At 39.5% G+C, this 8,282-nt stretch overlaps 1 protein-coding gene across 1 annotated transcript in view; it reads right to left on the reverse strand.

The window, feature by feature from the left end:
* Nucleotides 1-7,267, reverse strand: part of LOC108792954 (cbp/p300-interacting transactivator 3-like) — an 8,341-nt gene extending 1,074 nt beyond the window's left edge. The window contains exon 1 of the mRNA XM_018563841.1: nucleotides 7,128-7,267. The gene's annotated coding sequence lies outside the window, so the exon portion shown is untranslated. The remainder of the gene's footprint in view (nucleotides 1-7,127) is intronic.
* Between the last annotated feature and the right edge of the window lie 1,015 nt (nucleotides 7,268-8,282).

The following is an 8,282-nucleotide window of genomic DNA, read 5'->3' on the forward strand; positions in this document are numbered from 1 at the left end:
TCAGGCAAATAGAGAGAGAGAGAGAGAGAGTACATTTCTCTAGTAGAGACAAAGACCACTCCAAAAAACTGTCATGGGTTCTAATCCATCAGCAATATATACACAACAACAAAAATGAATTACAGTATTGATTTACAGTCAACGTTGAAAGAAGTGGGACAGTAAAACTGTTGAGGGTTTGGTGTTAACAAGAGGTCCTTATAATATATAAACTTTTCGTCATGTACCTTATTTCAAATAGAAAATAAAGTTAAACTTTTTGCATACCAGTTTAAAGCTGAACTCCAGCCTTACCCTACATCTTGTACAGTTGTACAGGTTCCCTTCCTGTACTGAAAGTGATGGGGAATCTCTCGATTGGTGACAGAGACATTCATTAACACATTTTATTGCAGAGGAGAGAACAGTTAGAACCTTTGTCTAGGTTTATTTCTGTCTGCACCTTCTTGCCTTGGTGAATCATATTCCCTCATGGTGCCAAGGGGACAGGAAATAGGGGTAAATCTTCCCAAATCAGTCACCGATAGTAATACAACCCTGTCAGAAGTTCCAACCCTTTCTCACTCTATTCAAAACTATAGAAGAAAAAAAAAACTTGCGTTCAGAGCTGGATTGAAAAAACGTTACTGAAAAAGTACTGAATTTATGTTATTATATAGAATATAAGAAGTGTTGAATAAGCTCACTCCAGTGTTTATCTCACTTCAGGGCTACTGTAAAACTAGCTATACTCAGATTTTATTTTTGGCATGTTTGTATGTAAACGAGAACATGTAACAAATATAAAGCAGATGTTATTCCAATGTGGCTGCAAAAGTGGAAATGCACTTTAAGAGCTGAGTGCATTTCAGGCTAATGAACAGGTATTTGTCTGTACTTGCAGCATCTGTAAGGGGATAAAGCATGTGTTTCAGAGATATACTGCATATGCTAGAGTCAAAACACCAGTATACATTGTAATATTAAAATGAAATGTTAGTACTGTAAGTTACTGACTTTTTTTTACCAATTCTGAAATCAATTTAATGTTGTTCTTTTAAGCAATGTCCAGTTGTTTGTTTGTTTTTTAAACACTGGATATGGTGTATAATGGTTAGAACCTTGGTCTAGATTTTCTAATACTGTGAACAATTTTTATTTCTTGTGACTAACTGGGGATGTCTATAAATATAACTGCTCTAGAAATTCTGCACATGTGACCGGCTCTGTGTTTTTTCCCCAGAAATACCCAGCACAAGTTTTAATGAAGTTACTGGAGTATCCTGTTTTTTTTAACCTCTCAACAAAGTAAAGTTTTTACTTTAGGGCCAAGTGCAAACAAGTGTCAAAACAGATATCTATTTAGTGGGTATTCCTGGCACACTGGATGTCCCTGGGTGCACAATGCAAAAGATGTGTACTTAGACTGGTGTCTTAATACACACAAGTATTTTGAGAAGTGGGTTTTGCTGCAGTATTTCACATGATTCATATTATGTGGCTGCTTTTGTTGTGGTTTCCATTTACTAGAACTGTAGCCACCCCCAACTTGGTGAGCGTGGGACTTCAGGGAGATGCTGCAGTACATCCAAATCCAGTGCTCATGTGTACAAGACCAATATTTACAGAATCTTACTAATAATACACCCCACACCTACATAACCACAACATCTAACACAGAAGATTTGTTCCTATGTGGAGCTTACTATCTGCCTATTGTGTTGCTACTCTCCTGGAAACCAGTTCCCAGCACATAAATGGATGGTAACATGGAGGGATAGGTTCAGCCAGAGAAGCCCTCATAAAAAACCTTCGGTGTCAGCTCTGTGTTTTCATTTTTATGTTTATATGCACAGTTCCCAACTGTCACTGATTTGGACGGACTGTCCCTCTTTTGGAACCAAATCCCTCTTTCCTCCTCAGTTGTCCCTCTTTTTGGTCTGATATATAGATATCTATAAAAAGGTTCTGTCTTAAGCTGGCCATACACTATACAAATCTTACAGTCTAAGGTCCCTGACAAAGTTCCACAAGTACTGTCAGTTTAGGGTTAATTTGTATAGAAGCTGTTTAGTGTGCAATAAGTAGTTGGAGCACCTGAATAAGCCCTTGCAAACATGGAATTAACCTACACATTCCATACATGTACTGTCCTGGGTCATTGAAGGACCCAGTGCTGCAACACAAGACTGCTAACACTTAAGTAGGGTATAGACTGGTAGATTTTCAAATGAACCTTCGTATCAAAAATCTTGTTGGAATGTTTGATAATATCATCAGACACTTGATGAACACCGTTCAAAATTTGGTTTGATTTTCGTTTTGATTTAACATTCGATTTTGAATGATTGGAGTTTCCTGAACAAAAACCACATTCACTGTTTGATAACTTTTCTCATAATTCTAACATGTTCCTCCAACGTTATGAGCTACTGCAGTGGAAATGTATCATCAAATTGACCCCATCAACTATTAGAAAGTCGAACGAACATTCCAAAATCGATTCTAACCATGTATACCCTACTTTAGCTATTAAGCGGCTCTTTATGGATTAGATATCTCTCCCTGCACTCCAAGATGTTCTACCAGAACTCCTTATATTAATGTCACCCTTAGTTTATGTTTTCCTTTTCTTCTTGTGAAATATGGACAGCGGTATCTTGAATCTAATCTTATCAGAAAGCTGTAGTGATGGAGGTTGTCATTGCTAACCTCCTCTTCCAAAAATAATAGCTGCCTGGATCTCATACTGATCCAATAGATTTAATACTTTCAGAGTACTGAACAAGTATGCACATTCTAAATTGTTCCTGATCTCCATACGGGAATGTACTCGGAAAATACTCAAGCTATGTGACCAGCATGACATATAGGCATCTAGTATTTTCAGAAAGGGTGGTCAGTGCTGGCAGCTTCTGCGCACAGGGTTACTTTAAAACAGGGGTGCCCACAATTTTTTGTGTTAAGATCTACTTTTCAAATGACGAGCTAGATGAGATCTACCAACGAAAAAAAACCCTCCCTCGCTCTCTCTCTCCTGGCTGTCTGTCCTCTCTCTCCTGGCTGTCTCTCCTTGCTCTTTCCCCGGGCTGTCTCTCCTCTCTCTCTTTCCTGTCTGTCTCTCCCCGCTTTCTCTCCTAGCTCACCTTGCTGTATTTTGCAAACAGTGCAGTGCAACAGGCTGGGTAAAGTAATATTCTTTGATGTAATACATAGCACTTCAACCACCAGTATCCACCACCAGTATCTACCAGAAAGGTGTCAGGGAGCTTGGCTCAGCAGATTCAGGCTAATAGGTAATCATATGTACACAGATTAATAAATATACCAAAATGGAATAAAGGGGCCGCCATTCACACCCTTCGTGATCTACCAGCATCAGCTTTGAGAGCTAATGGTAGATCACGATCTACCTAATGGGCACCCCTGCTTTGAAGTGTCACTAAACCCAATACCAAAAAAAATAATTACATATTCGTTACTGCCTTTAATGTCATCTGTTTATCTTTACCCCCAGGGTTGGCTAGTAGATCCAGAAAATATCACGTTATAAAAAGGTGTCATCCAACTTCTGTTATGAGGGTGGCTACCTTCAGTCTACATGGCCCAGCTGTATGTGCTAATGTAGCCACCATCCTTTGCTCTCTCCTTAGAAGGTCTACATTCTAACATTTCCATGCATTCTGCACATAAATGCACTGGAAACCTAATATTCATACTATCTCTGACCACAGAGCACCACCTACATTTTTTGCTGGTCCTCAGCGGATAACAATTGTGGGGGTGGTACTAGTATTAATGAATGAAAATAACAACGCATGCTCATTATCATAGGCAGGCACAATGCTTTTTGGGATGTGTAGTGCAAGTAAAGCAGTGCATATGACCGAAATATATGTCCACTGAAAACGTAAGTGAAAAGAAAACGGACGCTGCGGATAGCGCGGGGAGAAAGCAATAAAGAAAAAAAGGTTTCTAAACATTTCTAGCAGGTTCATACAAATTGCTGCTGCTAGGCACATTGTGCTGGATTACGTTATTTTTAGGGTTTAGTTTAGATGTTGCTTTTTAAAAATCATTTTCACTATTTAGATGCAAATTCAGAAATTGTTCAACATTTTATACTTGCCAAGATATTCTTTTCAGGGTCACCTTTTACAGAGAAACATGTCTATTTTTGAACATCCCTCCTACATGGCACTGTTTATATCTGCCTTTGTTCTCACCTCCCACATCGCCCTTAGAATAGCTATCTAGACGATATAAAAATCTCGACACTCTCAGTGAATAACAACCATGTGAGATCAGTTAGTGTCATTCCATGAAAAAGTCTGATTATGTGATGTTTAAAAGCAGCGGTAGAAGTAGATCTAAAGCCAAAACATGTTTTTTTCCCCCCGTTTTAGATCAAGTAAGGAATAGTTGAACTACCCTTTAAAGTTTATTTATTCTTCTTGCTGTCTGGGCCCCTTTGGGAGATTCTCCTTCACTTCCTGTTTTGAGACACAGCAGGAAGTGAGAGGAGATCTCCCCAAACGAAATCTTTGCTTAGTTGTCACCTGAACAAATGCCCCCATTGGAATATTTCCCTTCTAATTCTGTTCCAGTGACAACTCGAGATTTTAGATTTTCAGACAGTCACAATTGTTATCAGGACAATAGAGAGGATGGTGGTCTAAGAACCTGTGAGTCTTCACACACAAAACAGCGTACAAGTGACAAGCCGAGAGTATATCCTTCTGTCGTACTCAGAAAATCAAAACGAGCATTTAACCCTTGCAGTACAGGAGTAGCCCCACTGCCAAGGTTATGTTTTCTTCTGCCCGAAGTTCTTTTTTAACTTAAGCAGGCGTTCTGTGATTGGACAAGGGGAGATCGTGAGTTTCCTCTACCTCTCCCCCCATCCGATCACAATCTGTGAAAATACAAAACGTTTTGTGAATGGAGGTGGAGTGCGAATGACACACTATCATCCCTTAGTGCACTGTATATGAGCCGGAACTGTACGTTTTACGCTTTACTGAACAAACTAAAGAGAAGCTGATTGGTTACTATAGGCGACTGCTCCAGATTCTGTCTTCTCTGATTTTAATAAAGCCCGCTTTATGAGTTTTACATAATGCAGCAGCATTTCCAAAACTGGGGCATCCATCATTAGAGGATACAAAGCAAATATTTGCTGGAATTCTGCTTTAAAAATAAATAAGTAAATAAAATGTGTGTGACACCAACAAAAATTCTTCCAAATGTATTTGAGAATCCAAATTTAACATGAATAAACTATACAAAGTCAGTGGGGGGAATTAATTAAAACCGGAGCAGACAGAAATTAGAGCAGTTGCCCAACCAATCAGCTTCTCTTTTTAGTTTGTTCAGTTAAGATTTGAAAATGAAAGAAGCTGACTGGTTGCTATGGGCAACTGTTCCAGTTTCTTTCAGCTCCAAATTTGGTAAATTCCCCTCAATGTGCGTTTAGCCAACATTACTCTACAGCAGGGGTGGGGAACCTCCGGCCCTCCAGCTGTGGTGAAATTTCAAATCCCATGATGCATCTGTTTCTGGGAGTCATACCTGTGGCTGTGAGAATCTTGCAATGTCTCATGGGATTTGTAGTGTTACCACAGTTGCAGGGCCAGGGGTTACCCACCCCTGCTCTTACAGGGATGCCGTTTTTCATAAAACATCAAAGATAAGAGCACGATCATCTTTAGCAATGTATCTAACTCTGGACACCCATGTGTGTGGGCAGCCCTGTGGAAATCACTCAACAAAAGTTGCCTTTTCAACGACTTTTGTTGAAGGAGCTAGGTGGAAAATTATTGGCTGCACAGTGCCTGCACCCAATCAGATGCAGGCACTGTTCGGGTATTCAGCAGCCGCAGGACCTGGCAGCGTGGATTCCTCTATCCATACTGTTTAGCATTGATGGGGTAATCTAATGAGTTCTCACATTCAGTCTGGGGGACTAAAAGAGAGAAACTGACCAATTTGTGGCTAGCCTATCACAGAGCAGTAGTAGACAAACTGAAAAATACTACCTTCAAATTTATCCTGGGAAAGAAAACTTAATTTCATAGATAGAATTACAAGTTTTCCAAAATGTTACTATTTTAGTTATATATAGTTTTGGGGGGAGTCCTTTCGTAAACGACGTAGGAAAATGCGGAATATATATAAAAAATAGAACGTAAGAAAACACTTTTGTTGAATGAAATTTGAATTTTGCAAGGCTCACTACAATGGACGTAGAGCGGAAAAGGAGTGAAGTGCAGCGCCCATAGGAAGCTTTTCTTGTACTAAAAGAATTCTGATTGGTCGCTCCTGGTTACTGCATTTTGCACTGATTATAAAAAAGAAGAAGAAGCCATCTCTAGCAGAACCCACGGCCCATTAGCTTGTGAAGGCTGCCAGTGACATCTGGCTTTGAAGGAGTTAATGGCATACTTACTGATCCTATGTTGTGACACAGCTTTTGCCCTACATAATAAAGGGATTTGCTGTTCAGGGTTAAACAAAGCTGCACTTCCCAGCTTTACTGCTGAGACAGGAACAAATAACTGGCCATAGGCTCAATGCACAAAGCAGAAACACCAGGAGAAGGATTCTTATATATTTTTTTGGTAGATAATGACAGTTATTTTCAGTCCAATGAGATTTGAAAATGACAGTGACATGGCTTAAACTAAAGATCATTATCATTGTGGAACGCTTTGTGAACTGAGCCTTATAGGAGATGTGCACCACCATCCGCGCAAAGAAAAGAGTGATCTTTTTAACTGTATCAAACGCAATTTCCAGTGGTGAAGCTACACCAGGCTTTGCAGAGAAGTGTGTGTGTGTGTGTGTGTGTGTGTGTGCATTTCACACCATGGTGAGCTGCAATGCTGTATCACATGGGATTTAAATGAAAACAAAGACGTTAAACAGCAGTTTAACCCTTACAGGGCTTGCCAACATCAAACCTACACGGTTAAAGCCTTGCGATCACACAGGCTCTTACCAATGCCTATTAACACAGTAGCGCTACAAAATAAACAAAACAACTCTTATTTTTAAAGCTAGTCCATCTTTACAGCTCAGTCATTCATTCATAGCCAATAAAAAAACAAAACCTATACCTAAATCAACAAACATACAGCAATACCCACCAGCAATCAATGGCTCGGTTGATTTGTCTTGCTTGTCTTGTCTCTGTACTGTCAGGGCGTACAGCAAAGCATCCAGAATTTCAGAAGGAAACAATCCACCCGAGTCCTTACAACAGCGAATGTGTCTGAATAGGAATCTATAGAAAGAGAATGTAGGGAGGAGGTGGCTTTGTAGTCCCTCCTGTCACTCCCTATTGGTTGGCATGGAGCCACACAGATGTCTAAACGTGTGTGTGTGTGTGTGTGTGTGTGTGTGTGTGTGTGTGTTGGTGTGTGTGTAGATGTGATCAACTGCTGCTTTTCAAAGGGTTGGGACACTGACACATAAAGCTCACTACTTTACTAAGCAATAACAATTGATATTTTCCATAACAGCCATTCGTTTCAGCAACGAGAACTAAAAGTAATAGTCACATGGCTAAAAATAGCAATCATTATTTCTAATTTATTGCTAAGAGAATTGAAACCGTAAATAACAGTCAAAGATGAACTGTTTGACTTAGCGTCTGATATGTTTTTCTGCATTATGCATGATGAGTAATATTTAAAAGTGAAATAAAGCCAAATCTTTTTTTTTCTGGCTTTACCTATCTTTTGGGTCACAGGATTACATTTACTAATGTACTCCTGTGACCCAAAGCCAACATATAGCAGACTACTGCCCTACAGAAGTGAGTAAATGGTAGTTTATGGTGTTTCCATTGAAGCAAACATGTTACTTTGCTTAATATGTGCAAAGTACAAATATGCTTTAAAGAATTTGTAATTGAATGACCCGGGTTTTCTCCCAAACCTCCCTTTTTGCTTCAAAAGCATGTTCCAGCATTATTGTTTTCTTTTAACTTGTTCCTGTAGCAAGAAACAGCTTTTACCTTTCCCAATGACATCATCACCATGCTTCCAAAATAAGAAAAACTGCTCCCAGAGTGATGTCTCCCAAGAGCTAGTTCCCTACACACAGTGTGTGAGTCGGGGCACGTTTACACCAAATTCGGACCTAAAAACGTAGGTCAACAGAGGTCCGTTGACTTGCAATTTCAACCTCCATTGACTTCTGTTGCGGTCTGTTCCATTCCATTGCACTTCTTTTAATTACTTTGATTAACATGTCCTGAGCGGACAAACATCTATGTTTTTTGTTTTGTTTTTTACTTC

Source organism: Nanorana parkeri, unplaced genomic scaffold (genome assembly GCF_000935625.1).
Source record: "Nanorana parkeri isolate BGI_ZX_2015 unplaced genomic scaffold, ASM93562v1 scaffold705, whole genome shotgun sequence".
NCBI classification, from domain to species: Eukaryota; Metazoa; Chordata; class Amphibia; order Anura; family Dicroglossidae; genus Nanorana; species Nanorana parkeri.